This window comes from Gossypium hirsutum, chromosome A05 (genome assembly GCF_007990345.1).
Source record: "Gossypium hirsutum isolate 1008001.06 chromosome A05, Gossypium_hirsutum_v2.1, whole genome shotgun sequence".
NCBI lineage: Eukaryota > Viridiplantae > Streptophyta > Magnoliopsida > Malvales > Malvaceae > Gossypium > Gossypium hirsutum.
This window is the reverse complement of record NC_053428.1, coordinates 105,414,824-105,432,350: the sequence shown is the minus strand read 5'-3', so window position 1 is coordinate 105,432,350 and position 17,527 is coordinate 105,414,824. Positions and strand designations below refer to the sequence as shown.

General features: G+C 31.2%; 1 long non-coding RNA gene across 1 annotated transcript; it reads left to right on the top strand.

Annotated features, from left to right (window-relative positions):
• Nucleotides 1–657: 657 nt before the first annotated feature.
• LOC107937153 (uncharacterized) lies at nucleotides 658–16,845 on the top strand. The gene is made up of 7 exons (XR_001694595.2): nucleotides 658–795; nucleotides 996–1,073; nucleotides 3,402–3,583; nucleotides 8,908–9,048; nucleotides 9,136–9,378; nucleotides 9,459–9,832; nucleotides 11,151–16,845. It is a non-coding gene; the product is annotated as an uncharacterized lncRNA (long non-coding RNA).
• The last annotated feature ends 682 nt before the right edge of the window (nucleotides 16,846–17,527 follow it).

Here is a 17,527-nt window from a genome sequence, read left to right as displayed (position 1 = left end):
TACTTGATCTCATGTTTATACATATATTTATGATGTATATATATGTTTATATTCCCAGATAATTACGCAAGATTTAGTATTTACGAAATTTGATGAGGTGGTTCTTAAAATTATTGAATACGAAATGTTAACATGAAATTCTCAAATTTATAGCCTCATGATTAAATATTGAATTTAAATTTATTATAATTTCAAAATCTAAAAAATAATATCTATTTAATAACTTTCTTTGCATGTAATCGACTCTCGAAATTAAACTTGTCTTACTTTAATTTTAAGATGCAGATAATAACGATCTTTTAAAAGAAATTTTTAATAAGTATTGCTCACACCTAGTTAAAAATATCAATGACAACTCTTGTATTTTTAATAAAAACCTAATGTTTTAAAAATTTTCATTTTCTTTCCAATGTTGTTCATTTTTATCAAAAATGATTTTGAAAATATATTTTTTTATCTCAATTCATTTCATGTTTTAAATAATTATTAGAAATTATTTTAAATTGATTTTACCTTAAATTTAAATATTAAATATTTAAATAATAATATTCAATATAATTAATTTTTTTTCAAATTAGATATATTGTTTGAAAGTTTAAATAAAACTACGTCGTTTCTTATGCAATTTACTGACGTCATTATGTTTAGCAAAATGACGCTGTTTTTGTTTCATCCATTTCACCCCAATACAATCCCGAAACCCTTATTTTCCCCTAAATCAAAATTTCCCCTAAACCCCAAATTGTCCCCAAATCAAACCCATTTGCCGTCTCCCTTTCTCTTTTGGTTCGACAGGTTATTATTATTTCGTTTTTGTTTTAATCTATTGTCACTGGGTTAAATATGGTTTTTGTTCCAGCCCAAATTTTCTCTTTCATTTCGATTTCTAATCAATCCCGAAGCTCCTTGTTTCATTTCGATTTCATTGCAACAAGCAAGCAGTTTATTTTTTATTTCATTTCGATTTCGATTTCACTTCTGTTTTATTTTTGCAGCAAGCAGAAAGATTAAGGGATTTCATTTCGAAATCAAACCCGACTGAAGGCTAGCTTTTGCGAGTCCAACAAATCAAGGTACTCTCATTTAGTTGTTCTTTTGAACCCTAGACTTTAGCATGCTGACATTGGAAATGTTAGATTGTTGTGCTTCTCTCTCTTTTCGGGGTTTTGGAGATGTTTGGGTTTTTTAAATTTCGAAATTTGATTTAGGGTTTTGATAGAAAGAACATATGTGTATGGAAAAATCTTAAAGAATTTAAAGATTTTTACTGATCAAGTATATTTCAAAGATTGTCTTCAACTTTAGTCTATTTTCAATCTTTGTACTTCCTTTAGACTCTTAGTAGTAGTAGAAAAGTATTAGCAATTGATTACATTGAAGTATTAGCAATTGATGCTGTGTCATTCAGATGCTGTGTCATGTTTGAGTTTAAATGAATGTGCTATTACAGCATTAGCAATTGATACAGCTGGTTCAGTTTTATTTTCTGTTACAGAATTCTAGGTAAAGCCACACAGATGTAGGAATTTTCTGAACTATGTAACTAAAATTTTAGTGTTCATCTCAGTTTTATAACTAGGAGTAAGTTTATCGAGTTGCATCTGAACGAAAATTTGGAAGGCAAATTCAATGAATCTATAAATTGTCAATGAATTAGATAATAACACATCTTTTAATTGTACTTCCTTTAGACTCTTAGTAGCAGTAGAAAAGTATTAGCAATTGATTACATTGAAGTATTAGCAATTGATGCTATGTCATTCAGATGCTGTGTCATGTTTGAGTTTAAATGAATGTGTTGTTACAGCATTAGCAATTGATGCAGCTTGTTTGGTTTTATATTCTATTACAGAATTCTAGGTAAAGCCACACAGATGTAGGAAGTTTCTGAACTATGTAACTAAAATTTTAGTGTTCATCTCAGTTTTATAACTAGTAGTAAATTTATCTAGTTGCATCTGAACGAAAATTTGGAAGGCAAATTCAATGAATCTATAAATTGTCAATGAATTAGATAATAACACATCTTTTAATTGTACTTCCTTTAGACTCTTAGTAGCAGTAGAAAAGTATTAGCAATTGATTACATTGAAGTATTAGCAATTGATGCTATGTCATTCAGATGCTGTGTCATGTTTGAGTTTAAATGAATGTGTTGTTACAGCATTAGCAATTGATGCAGCTTGTTTGGTTTTATATTCTATTACAGAATTCTAGGTAAAGCCACACAGATGTAGGAAGTTTCTGAACTATGTAACTAAAATTTTAGTGTTCATCTCAGTTTTATAACTAGTAGTAAATTTATCTAGTTGCATCTGAACGAAAATTTGGAAGGCAAATTCAATGAATCTATAAATTGTCAATGAATTAGATAATAACACATTTTTAAAATAAAATAATTTTTTTTAAAAACTTAAAAAGTTTTAAGTACATTTATTTTAAAAAAAATTAGATGATAGGTATGATTGATTGTTATGGTAGCAAAATTGGATATTTTAAGTATCATGGTTGATTAGATAATAAAATTACTAGTGTCATTATTTTTGTGAAATGTGAGGTTTGTTAGAACTTAGGTGTGATTGTTATTTGGTATAAGTCTAATTCAAAAATGGCGCCCATGATGGAAAAGTTGTGATTAGAGAGAGAAGAATGTGAGATGAACCGAACTCGCATTCATTTGTGTATGGTTTGGACATAATTATTTGATTTGAATTCAACATAAGTTACCCTTATGACTTGATTGGATTTTGATGCATGATTGAGACACAACTCAACCCAATTTGGACCTTCACGTGCTTTTCATCAAGGATCTAAATTACATTTATATTGTTGTCTGGAAAGGTCCTTAGATTGCGTGGAGCTAAGTTGGATAATATATTAATACAAATTATTTTATTTTTTTTCATTAATTTGTCCAGATTTTTTCAATATATGGAGGTGCAATTACTTTTGTATATAAAAAGGGATGCTTTATTTTGCAAGAAAAAATATTACCAATTGTTCTTCCTTTTCTTAAGTTTATTAAAGTTGAAACTTTATTATGGAGTATTGAACAGTGGAGAAGTTTAGATTTTATGATTGAACTTTCAAATATCCTAATCCAAATCCAAACCCTGGACAAGTTGATGGAGAATTGGAGAGTGCTGTTAGTTGGGCTTAGAATAACATAGGGAGGAGTGTTTCGGCCCAACTTTCTTGGAAGCTTATGCCTTTTGTAAGTTTACCAGTTTATGACCCTATCATCCCAAATGTCTTGATGCCATCTGGTTATACTAGTAAAATTATTATGAAAAATGTTAATCATCGTGTTAAGTTATTGAAATTAACTCTTAATCAAATAAAATCAAAGACACATATATATTTGATCTGGAACTCATATATATATTTGTTAATGTTGACAGTTGGTCAAGAATTTTAGATTTACGTTTGCTGCATCGCCTTCGGTAGTCTTTCGCATCGTCATCGGCAGCCTTCTGCTACATTTCCGTCGGCATCCCTCTTCTACATCTCCGTCGGCATCCCTCTGCTGCTTCTCCAGTTTTCTGTCATCCAATTTGCTTAGCTTCAATCCACATTGACTTAGGTAAGGCTTTGGGTCCTCCATTGTGGTAATTGCGATGACCATGACTTTCTTCTTTCTTCTTAGATAGTGCAGCAGCATGCCTGCACTTCCTCCAATGCTTGCCTCTTCTACCAATGCATGTTTCAATACTTGAACACCATACAAAAATGCAATTAAAATCATAAATGTGAGACTTCTGAAGTTGGTGTTTATATAGTATAATTATATTATACTTTATATGTTAAAAAAATTATACTTTATCTTATCAAGCACATGTTTCTTCTATTTTTTTACAAAATGGTGATTGATTGGTTAACCATTATGGTTGTATCAAAAAATTTTATGTTATAATTATATTATACTTTATCAGTTGAAAAATTATATACAATTTTTTATAATTATTTATATAACTCTTAATAAATGTTCATCTTAGTTTATAAATTTTCAAGTTTATTATTGTACATTTTGAACTTGTGCATTTTTTTATTTTTTATTTTTGCAATCAATTAGTTGCACAATTTCAATGTAATTTTGCTATTTAAATATTAACATGATTTTTCAATATATTGACTAAAAAATATTAATTTATTATATGATTAAATACTATCTTCTTGACTAAAAGTATATATTTAATACTAATTAATTTTTGGTATTAATAATGTTTGATTTTAATATTTAATATTTTTTAATATTTTTAAAACGTATAAATATATTTTTATCAATATAATAATATTGATCATTATTTAAATTTATTTTAATATTTTATTTTAATATAAAAATCAAATTACTATTCTTTTTTTCCAAAAAAATGATTTAAAAGCTTTTTAAAATGAAAAGTTACTTTTTGTTACTTTTTGTTACTCATCAAATTATATCTCATGCCTTGTATATATTTCTAATAATAAGCAGAATACATCATATTGATTAATTTTTTATATTAATAATGTTTGATTTTAATATTTATATTTTTAAATGTTTTTAAGACTTATAAATATTTTTTATCAATATAATAATATTGACCATTATTTAAATTTATTTTAATATAAAAATTAAATTACTATTCTTTTTTTCCAAAAAAAAACTTGTAATAAGGTTGGGTTTCATCCATTTCCTCACTTGCAAGTTCAATGTAATTAGTTAAACAAAGTTTCAATTTAAGTTCGTCATTACTGATTGAATAGTTTATACTTTAGTTGCAATATTATCCAAATCCCATCTTAAGATAAGTTTTTAAATATTATTTAATACATAACTTATATAATACATAACTTACATATACAAACTTACATAATTTAAAGATCAAATTTTATAACTTACATAATTTACATAACTTACATAATACATGAGTTACATAATTTAAAGATCAAATTTCAAAACTTACATAATACATAACTTACAGAATTTAAAGATCAAATTTCATAACTTACATAATACATAACTTACAGAATTTAAAGATCAAATTTCATAACTTACATAATAAATATCTTACATAATACATGACTTACTTAACTTTATTATACTTATAAATAAACAACTTACACGTGTAATTTATTGTAAACTTTAGATTTCAAGAACTACGAAATGGATAGGAGTTGGATGAATTTGTCAAGGGTAAGCAATCCCTATCGAAATGGAGTACAAACTTTTTTAAATTTTGCATTTCAAAATGCAAGCCAAAAGAATATGATTCTTTGCCCATGTAAGAAGTGTAGCAATATCATTGGCATTTTCGTGAAGTTGTCTACGAACATCTAATTGTTAATGGCTTTATTCGGGGGTACAAAAATAGATTTTTCATGGTGAGTGTACATCTAGTGGAACTTCTTCAACGATTAATGTGACTTATTCTGATACTGCTTTCCACCAGTATGTTAGACAAGATGACATGGAAGGTATGTTGCGGGATGCATTTAATATGCACAGTCATGGTGAGCAATCGTTTCCACCAAAACTTTATTACATCCGATGATCGTAATATTGGTGGAAATATTTTTTGCGAAATGGGAACAAGTGCACCTGATGAGGAGCTAAATGAAGAAGCGGTGAAGTTCTATAATTTACTTAATGAAATGAACGAAGAACTTTACGAGGAATCAAAATATTCGAAATTGTCCTTCTGTATTCGTCTATTTCACTTAAAATGTTTGGGAGGGTGGACCGGAAACTCTTTTACAATCCTGCTAGAGTTTCTGAGAGATGTTTCCGTTTGCAAAAATACTCCAATCTTGTCAAGATATGAAGAGACTCATAAAAGATTTGGGCATTGGGTATGATAAAATTCATAGTTGCCCAAATGACTGCATGTTGTACTGGGGTGATCAGAAAAACCAACAGTCTTGTCATGTTTGTGGTAAGTCTCGTTGGATGGATAGGAATGTAGAATATGTGAATGTGGATAAAGGTGGGGCACAGTTAAGAAAGAAGCTAGTCAAGGTTTTGCGATATTTTCCCCTAATACCAAGACTTCAAAGGTTTTTCATGTCGTCAAAGACGGCCAAATCTATAAGGTGGCATAATGATCAACGGGCTAATGATGGATTATTAAGACATCTTGCAGATTTTTTAGCTTGGAAATCATTTGACAGTAAATTTCCAAGCTTTGCAAGCGATCCTCGGAATGTGAGGCTTGGGCTAGCAGCTGACGGCTTTAATCCATTTAAAATCATGAGTACTTCGTACAGCACTTGGCGTGTAGTGCTTGTTCATTACAATTTGCCTCCATGGATTTGCATGAAACAATCTTCATTTATTTTATCAATGATTATTCCTGTAGAGAAAGGTCTCGAAAATGATAGACATTTATTTGCAGCCACTTATTGAAGAGTTAAAATAGTTATGGTCGAGTGTTGAGACATATGATGTATTGAAAAAAGAGAACTTTAATTTACGTGTAGCTTTGTTGTGGACAATTAATGATTTCCCGGCTTATGCTAATTTATCGGGTTGGAGTACTAAAGGACGTTATGCTTGTCCTTGTTGTGCTACACAAACTTGTTCGAAGTGGTTGTACAATGGGAAGTTCTCTTACACGGGCCATCGTCGATGGTTAGATGGAAATCATAAATTTAGATTTCAGAGGACTCGGCTCCTGAGCAGACCGTTGGATCTGATATCTGGTTTATGTTAAAAGATATCAATTTTAGTTATAGGAAGATGAATCAACTACCTAACACACAAACAAAGAGAAGATCGAGGTATAAATCTGATGATGAATCTGACGAAGAGGATGATCCTAATGAGGCGGGTTTGTGGACACTCTTTTTTTTAGTTGCCTTATTGGAAGCACAATGTTTTACGCCACAATTTTGATGTCATGCATATTGATAAAAATGTCTGTGAGAACATAATTGGGACAGTTTTGAATGTTGATGAAAAAACAAGAGACAATCTTTAGAGTCGAATTGATTTAGTTGACATAAGAATTCGGCCTAATCTTCATCCTCAAGTACTTCCGAATGAGAAATATTAGTTGCCGCCTTCTATTTTTTCAATGTCAAAAGAAGAGAAAGAAGTGTTTTGCATGGTGTTGAAGGATATAAAAGTCCCAGATGCGTATGCGTCAAATATATCTCGATGTGAGTCTTAAAGATCGAAGATTATTTTCATTAAAATCACATGATTATCACATCTTGATGCAAGATTTACTCCCAGTTGCTTTACGTTGTTGTATGTCAAAAAACGTAATGTCCTGTATAATTGAACTATCCAATTTAATGAAAGCTATTTGTGACAAAGTTTTGGATGTTGAAGAACTTGAGAAAGTACATGATCGAGCGGCTTTGACTTTATGCAATTTAGAGAAGATCTTTCCACCTTTCTTCTTCACTACTATGGTGCAATTAGTAATCCATCTCCCTCACGAAGCAATACTTGGTGGACCGGTTTTTTATCAATGGAGGTATCCTATAGAAAGGTGCTAATTTATTTCTCAAGTATTCATTCACTCACCTCTATACATTTAGTTACAGCTTTTGATAAATATTGTATGTCGTGTTTAGGTTCCTAAGCAAATTGAAGTCGTATTGTCGCAATAAGCGTTATCCAGAAAGATCAATTGTTGAAGGCTACTTGGCAGAGGAGTGCATGACCTTCTGTTTTAGATATTTAGAAGATGTTAAAACACGATTGAATAGACCAAGTAGAAATGTTGGGCTCAATGATCATAACTTGGCCGAAACTTATTTATTTTAGAGAACCAATCGGTAAAGTTGAAATTGCAGAATTAGATGATATATCGTGGATACAAGCACATCGATATGTACTTTTTCACCACGATTCAATTGAACCATTACGCAAGTACTAAAATTTCCTCAAATATTCGTCGTTTTGATTTGTTTATCTTCTAACCAATTAAACTTTTTTTTAACATAGTGAGTACAAACAAATTTTGAGATCTCGTGCACGCTCTCGAAGATTACAACATCGAGAGATTAATAAGTTATTTACAGAATCTTTTCATGAATGATTAAGCCAAACGGTATGTAACTGAAGTTAATAAGTTACATATAATCGCGACATTTAGTTAATTAAATAAGAATGTTTTTACATAATACATTTATAATTACTTAATTTACTTTCGATTCAATAGGTTTGGAATGGGAAGGACGTCAATGACGAAGTTAAATGGCTTTCCCAAGGTCCGAATAGAGTAATAAAAAGATATAGTGTATTCCTCATAAATGGATACAGATTTCATACAAAATATCGCGAGAGAATGAGAACTCAAAATTGTGGAATTGTTAATTCTTCAATTACAAGTTATGCTAGTGCTAGGGACAGAAATTCGGTTGAGGGTAATGTGGAGTATTACGAACTTCTTACCGACATTATTGAGTTGGATTACTATGGCAGTGGAAAGTTGTCTTATTTCAGTGTGATTAGGCTGATGTTAATACTGCTCGCGAAATTAAAAAAGATCAATTTGGTTTTACAATGGTTAATTTCTCTTGTTTTATATGTATTTTCCTCTCAAGTGAAACAAGTTTTTTATTCGAAAGATCCAACTGACGAGGTTTGGTATGTTGTACTCCGGAACACCCCTAGAGACTTGTTTGACATAAGTAATGGAAGTAGAGATGACATCGTCGAAAGATCAGAAACATTACATTTTCCAGAACAAAACTTAGATGAAAATATCCCTAGTACTAGTACACAACATCAATGGGTTCGACATGATGTGGATGAAGATATTTACGAATAATGATGTAGTGAGATTTTATGATTTTTTAATTATATGTAATATTATAATTTTAATATTGGTCATGTTATATAATTTAACTATTTTATATGTACTATTATTGTTGTAATTTATTACTAAAACTTCAACTATTTTATGTATATTGCAGGAAAAATGCGTAGAAGAAGATTACGAGATTTAAGTATTGTCCAGAATACTCAAAATTCGGAAGAAACAAATAGTGAACAGCAGAAAGTTGTTGGATCTTCGAATGTGCTAAAGACACTTGACGAGCCTGGAGAATTTTAAAGTAATGTTAAGTTCATTTCACATGTGTTGACTTTTATTATTGATTTATTTTTCAATTTTAATATAATAATAGTATATCGTTTCTCAGCTGAAAGTGGTGCGATGCGCAGAGGTCGAGGACGTACGATGCTTAAAGATTTATACGCTTAGATCCTATTGAGCGTGTCAAAGTAAGTAGAAACAGTCATGGTCAGCCTGTTGGATCTGAAGCTCAACTTTTAGAAGCTATTTAGGCATTTTAGCACGAAATGCCAATATGTTGCCCATCAACTACGAATCATGACATCACATGCCTGACAGCAACAAAAATCAGGCTCTCGCTAATATTAAGGTAACAAAATGTGAATGTAATTTATAATAATTTGGTTTAAGTTTCATTTATATTTACATTCTAAACTTGTGTTTTTTTAGGAGAGGTTTGCTTTAGAGGTCTCCGATGACCATATTAAGAAGGCATTGGGTAAAAAATGGAGAGACAATAAAAGCACTTTGAAAAAATTATATTTTAAGAAAGATATAAGCCTCGAGGAAAAATTGCGAAATGTCCCGTCGGGAATGCTGAGGTACCAATGGAAAGATGCGGTTAGATTTTGGAATTTAAAGAAAGGAAAGGTATTACGTAATTCTAAACTATTATAATTTTTTTGGTATATGCTGTTTACTATATACGTAATAATAACTTCATTATGTAGGACCGTGAGCGAGTTGGAACAAGCAGCAGACAAAAACAAAAATTCACGCACACGGCAGGGTTGAGAAGTTTTGCTTCTGTAGCTGAGGCCGAGGTATTATGAATTTATTAATTCTGTCAAATATTAATGACTTTTTACTATTAAATAATATTTTTACTACTCAAAATATCTCCTTTGGGCTTATTTGCACTTTAGGTCCTTCCTTATTTGACAATTGAGCTATTTAATCCTTTTAGCAACTTTTACACCTTTTTCAATGAGGTCCTAACTAATTCATTCACTTTACTAACTTAATTCATACTCTATTTCTATTCAAGTTCCATCCTAACTCAAATTTAACTACTAAATTTTCAACTTATTTAACTAATTTCGAAATTTCCTCAAATTAGCCCTTCAACATAAAACTTATGAATTACTTTACAATTCAATCCTTATTTCATTTCTAACTTGAATTTCTATCAATTTAACCTTTATTTTATCATTTTACTCAGCATGAACATTATCTAGAAATCTAATAACTTTCAAAATATCAACTTAATTTCATCAAAATCTTATTCCAAAGCTTCTAAAACATCAAAATTAAGTAAAATGGGCTAAATTGACTTACCTATTAAACTTCTAAGCTTCACACCTATAATTTTCCCTTTTCTTCTTTCTTTTCTCTTTTTCTTTCTTTCATTCCCCTGCTCTCTATTTCGTTTGCTTTGTTTCTTCATTTCTATCCTTTTTCTTTCTTTATTTCTTTTATATATATATACACATATGTATTTATACTTAAATAATAAGTATTATTTATTTATTCATGTGTATATTGGTAGTACATTTGTATTCATTTATAACCGTACATTTTTTATTATTTAATATATTTATCATATAAAATCTTATAATATAATTATTTAATTAATAAATATCTTTTATAAAATAATCAATATTTATTTAATATCTAATACATGTATTACAAATGTATGTATTTTTATTCATAGACTTGTATATTTTATTTACTATACATTTGTCTTTATACTAATTTATTTATCATATAAATATATTATAATATAATTATAATAAATTAATTTAATATCATTTATTACTAATAAATATATATTATAATTAAAATCTAAGTAAAAATCTTAGATTTTTACTTTATATGCCGCCTCACTTATGCTAAATGGCATAATTTCTATTTTGGTCCTTTTTATTTTCTTTAAATCTATAATTAAAATTTCACACTTTATTCAATTTAATCCTTTTATCCAATTATCTCTAATTAAGCTAAATTCACTTAATTAAACTCTAATTAACCACTCAATTAACTTTTTAAATATTTTTGATAAATATTTACGGATCTATTTTTTTAGTAACGGAGACTTGAAAATACACTTTTCTAATAATCGTAAAATTCGGGTTATTACAGGACCGGTAAGGCATCCATCAAGGTAATACCACTTGATGACTATGATTCTATAGTTGGATTGAGTTTTCTTGATCAGGTTAATGCGACGATTTGTCCTTCCGGTAATTTTATGGTGATTTCGGATTCAAACCATCAATGCATGGTGAGATTGACAAGAAATGGGAGCCTGGAAGGGAAAACATTGTCCACAATCCAATTTGCTAAAGGAGTACGTAAAGATGAAGTCTCCTACTTAGCCACTTTGAAGATTGAGGAAATCGATAAGACTGTGGGTGAGATCCCTAAGGAAGTGGGCCAAGTACTACAATCCTTTCGAGATGTGATGCCTGCAAATTTGCCAAAGAGTTTGACACCTAAGAGGGAGGTAGATCATAGGATTGAATTGGTGTCCAACATGGTGCCGCCAACTAGAGCCCCATATCGTATGTCCCCGCCGGAATTTGAGGAATTATGGAAACAATTAAAGGAGCTTTTAGATGCGGGATTCATTAGACCATTTAAATCTCCGTATGGTGCACCAGTGTTATTTCAAAAGAAACATGATGGGTCATTACGGATGTGTATCGGTTGTTAGGCCCTAAACAAGATCACCGTGAGGAATAGGTACCCTATTCCCCTCATTGCAGACTTGTTCAACCAGCTTGGTAGTGCGAGATAGTTTACCAAGTTAGACTTGAGATTGGGGTACCATCAAGTTCGGATAGTCGAAGGGGACGAGCCAAAGACAGCTTGTGTGACGCTGTATGGCTCGTATGAGTTTTCGGTGATGCCCTTCGAACTCACGAATGCCCCAGCTACATTCTGCACCTTGATGAATAAGATACTTCAACCTTTCCTTACTCGTTTTGTGGTTGTTTACCTTGACGATATTGTGGTGTACAGTAAGCCACTCGACGAACATGTGGAACATTTGAGGGAAGTGTTCCAAACTTTAAGGGAAAATGAAATGTTCGTCAAAGAGGATAAATGCACCTTTGCTCAACGAAAGGTGTCATTTCTGGGCTACATTGTGGGAGGTGGCAAAATTCGGATGGATGAAAGTAAGGTTCGGGCCATTGCCTAGTGGGAGGCTCCAACCAAGGTGACAGAGTTGAGATATTTCCTTGGGCTGGCAAACTACTATAGACGCTTTATCGAAGGCTACTCTAGAATTACTGCACCCTTGACGGACATGTTGAAAAAGGGTAAGGTATGAGATTAGAACCCACAGTGTGAGAGGGCTTTCAATCAATTGAAGCAAGTAATGACAAGTGAGCCCGTACTTGCATTACCGGATTACTCGAAGCCTTATAAAATACGCACGAATGCGTCAGATTATGCCATTGGGGGAGTTCTGATACAAGAGGATCCAAATCGAGGCAAGTCTAAACGAGCACCAATGGGGGTAAAGGTCTCTTATGACCGAGAAGTTAAAAACATTGAGGCAGATCGTGTAGTGAGATGAAGGTGTCATCGGCCACGACATGAATACTTGTTACGATGGAAAGGACTACCTGACAGCGAAGCAAGTTGGGAACCTACCGAGGCATTGTGGCAATTCTAAGAGAAGATAGCTTAGTTCCATGAGGGGGACGCGACGAGGGCGTCGCTAGAACAAGTGGGAGAGAATGCCATGGGTTGCGAAGGGAAACTTGCAACCATGACGGACTTGTGCGATTTATTGCTTTTGAGGGATGTCATTTGACCAATCAGACTGGTCTAGTGCTTGGAGAGATTGAAAGCCCATCTCCGGAGCTTGGCAAATATGGAAAGTAATCTTCAAAGATATGCTTGGCAAATATGGAAGGGGATCTTCAAAGATATGTGATCCTAGACTTTAATGTAATCTTTAGAAGATACGATTCTGTAATCTTAGAGATTTGATATCTTGATAGCTTTAGATCTTAGCCATTGATGTATTTGATCTGTACCGTTGATATTGGGAAGGCTTAACTATAAATAGAGGCCTCTTCCCCTTATTGTATTCATTCAGTTGTTAATAGAATTTTGAGAGCATTCACTCAAACTTTTCTCTCAAGTGTTCTTATTTCTCTGTGGCTTTTATTCAACTTTTAAGATCGTTCTTATTTCATTCCTCTGCTGTTCTTCGTAGGTGCCTTAGAGGAATTCAATTGAATCCTCAATTGTTGCGAGTCAGGCTGACTTAGGCGTTTGTGAGCAAAGAAATTGCCTAAGGCCGTACAGATTGCTTGTGAAAACTCTAAGCCCGTGACACTTGTTGAAACCATAGCTTTCCGTTCAAAATTTTAAATTTAATGAAAAAGGGGGAATCGACTTTTGAAAAACAGAAATGGAGTCGCCACCAATCCTTTTTTAGGTGTGATTGGATCACCAAGAATTTCGGTCATTTTAATAAAACATTTTGGCTTACTAAAACGATGATTTTGGTCTACAAAATTTGAGAAAACGGGTTCGGGAATCGGTTACGCATGAGGAAGGATTAGCACCCTCATTACGCCCAAAATTGGTACCAAATCGATTGAATGCTGTCTTTATGTCTAAAATTTAAAATATTTTTGAAATGTGATCCTTTGTACAAACATTTGAATAGCCCGAGTTGGTCGTCAAAATTCTCTTGTTTCAGAGGAATACAACATCAAATCCAGCACGATAGGACACAATCTGTTACCCTCAAAAACACGATAAATTTCGACTTCCTAAATTTTATAAGTGGAAATTACAAAAGGATGCCCAATTATTTAGTCCAACGAAAAATCGAAACCCAACACAGTAGGGCATGATTCCTCAAATTTCTAAACATCGAGCATTGCCTTATTTTTAAAATTTTTAAGAAATATGAGTGAAATTCTAAAGGGAATGTTCGATTATTTTGAACAACAGGAAATCGCAACCCAGCGCGATAGGGCACAATTCCCTGAATTGCCAAACATCGAACATTACCTTCGTTTTATAGAATCTTTAAAGACATGGGTGATATTCTAAAGGAATATTCGATTGTTTTGAACGAACGGGAAATCGCAACCCAGCACGATAGGGCACGATTCTCGAATTGCCAAACATCGAGTATTACCTTCATTTTAAAGAGTTTTTAGAAAACATGAATGAAATTCCAAAGGGACATTCGATTATTTTGTGCAAAAGAGAAATTGCAACCCAACACGTTAGGGCACGATTCCACGAATTGCCAAATGTCGAACATCGCCTTCGTTTTAAAGGATTTTTAGAAAACATGAATGATTATAAAATTAGCTTAAAGCGCATTAATTCGACTCGAAATAAGACTAAACTAATCATAAAAATTTGGATTTTATAAAACCACATTTCATAAACCAAGTGGAAAACAATGATATGGGATAATATATGTACGCATAAAAATACGACAATGGAAAAATAAAGATAATGCAATTTATTTAATCAACTAACAAGCACTTAAACAACTAAGTATAACTAACTTGGAAATAAAACTCAATTTCGATCATGCATGGAGAATAATTAACACGACAATGTAAAACAGTGAATAAATAATATGCAACGACAACATACATGGAATAATATAAAACGATTACTACTAGATGCGCAAAACAAAATGCAAATCAAAGAAGCAATATGGTATAAAATTATTTTAAAACAATGATAAGTACACGATACACACTATATGAACTGATGGATTGATAAATTAAAAAACATTTGTAAAGACAAGTTTAATATACACATGCAATCATTAAAATATATATTGTAGAATGAATATTTTTTAAAACACGTAATATATAAGTTGACAAATTTGCGTAGAAACTAAGAATGTATAATTATTGAAATAAATATTATAGAATAAAAGTTGGAATCAAATTGCGTGTAAAATATTTTAAACACAAATTCATTTAAAAGTTGACAAAGTACATGCTGACTTTAATAATATATATAATACAAAAGAAGAATAAGGATACAAGACAAGACATAATACACAAAATAGATTTATAAAACATATGTGCATGTAAATCTATTGTAAAAAGATCATGAGATTAATAATAAGATATATATAAATTTTAAGTTAGTCTAAAAATTACACATACCCTTATATCAAAAAATTTAAATAATAAGCTAACACAAAAGCAATATAATATGAAGAAATATTCAAAAATAATAATTTTATAATTACAAAAATGAAGTTTCTAAAATTGTTTCATATATATAAAGAAAATAATTGACAAATCATAAAGCAAAAAAGTGTTTTAAATAGAAAAATCTATTAAAGTAATAAGTGTATTAATATATATTCATATAAATTTAAAAGTAAGTACATGTAAAATAACATAGAAATGATAATATGTATAGGTTTAATAATGTATGTAAATCAAATATGTGTACTAATATAAGTAAGTATAAAAATAATTTAAATTTTATGCAAAACATATATACAAAACATGTTAGAATAACAAAAATATGCTAAAATACATGGATAGAGTCAAAAGCCATTATATGTATGAAATAACATTAACTTTATTATAAGGTATATATATATGTGTAATAATGTAGAGGAAATAAACATTTATAAATTATACGAAATGTGATGATGACATTACAAAAAAAAAATTACAATGACAAAGTAACAATTACCAAAGTTGTTTAAAAAGTACAAATAATTGATTAAGAATAAAAAAATGGCTATAAAAAAAACTTAATTAAAAATAAACTAAAACAAAGAGATAATTCAAAAATTAACAATATTAACAATAGGGACCAATATGCCATGCGCAAAGTTGCGTGGGGACTTAAGCTAGAAATAACCCAGCTCCCAAAACGCAATGCTCAGGCGCGGATCCCTTTGCAAACAAACGTAAATTTCGGGGATAAATTAAAAGAAATAAATAAAACAAATGGTATGCTATTGAATGACCACGCAAGGAGGAAGGACCGAGCACGAAATTAACCCTTTTAAACAAAGAAGCGTGGGTCCGGCCTACCCAACGGGTCGACACGAGGATCCTAGCCCCCCTTTTGAGACGGCGTCGTTTCAAGGCTGTTGAGCCTTGCCTGAAACGACGTCACCTCGTGCCTTCCAATTAAAAGGAAAATCAGCCTCGAAATCAAGGCATTTCGGCGGAACAAAAGGGGAAATTGAAAACCCTAAGAGCTTGCCCTTATTCCATCTGCCGTTCGACCCCCATTCCACCATTGTAATCGATGGACGGTGGTCCAAAGTGGTTCCCTACGTTCAAGGTTCGACGATTTCGACCTTGAAATCTCCTCTCAAACTCCGATATCTACGAAGGAGATGAGGATTTCAATCGTTTATTCACGAAGGTAAACTCCCTCCTTATTTCATTATACTAAGAAAACACATGCAAAATGAAAAGAAAGAGGAAAAACATATTCAAAAGAGGAAACACAAAACGCACGAAATCACCTTCTGTATTTTAATACTCGTAATGTGCGTGTAAAAAACTTACAAGTGATTCTCTTTAGGCTTTATAGCCGAGAGAAGAAAAAATAAAAATAAAATATACAATTTTGCTATTTTCTTGCGTCTGTTGTTTTCTTGTGTTTGGTGTGCAGGTACGGGTGCTGTGTTGGCGTATAGAGGCGCGGGCATGGCTGCTGGAAGGTACGGAGGCTGGGGCTCTACCTTGATTTAGTTTTTGGGCTAGGGTATTGGGCCATTGTAATAATTTCAGACTGGTGGACTGTTGATAATGTAGTTTTTTATTATTTATTTATTGTTTGTTTCATTCTTTTATTCTTTTACTTAATAATTATTATTATAATAAATATAGTCCGATTCGGGTGCCGTTTAGGCAAGATCCGAATCGAACCCATCATTGATTTGAGATATTGATAGGGTGAATACCTGGTCTATTCAATGCTAGGCATAATGAGTATAAGGACCTCAAAAATGCTCTTTTCGTCCTATGAATCTTAAGGTGTATGAAGTTTCATGTATGATTTTTTAATCAGGATGGTAGAGACTCCATTTAACTTAGGTTGATCTAGGCCAGAAGTAGACCTACGTCAAGATAACCCTTCCCCTCTTTGAAACACTTTGGAAGTGCTCCTGTACCAGTAATGAATCAGAGCACAATGAAAAATATATATTACAATTGAAGACACATATATTTTACACTTCCCTATTATCATCACCATTCAATTGTCCTTATTTTATTTATTTTATATAATTTAATATTTTAACATAATAAAAATCTTTTTACTTTAATAAAAAGTAATTAAATAAATATATTACAAATGTATAAATATATGCATTACACTTGTATAATTTAATCACCATACATCTATCTTTATTTTAATTTATTTTTAATAATAATAATCATAATTTAATAATATAAATTATAATTTAATAGAATAATAATAATAATAAATAATAAAAATCAATTTAATAACAAATATATGTATCACAAATGTAA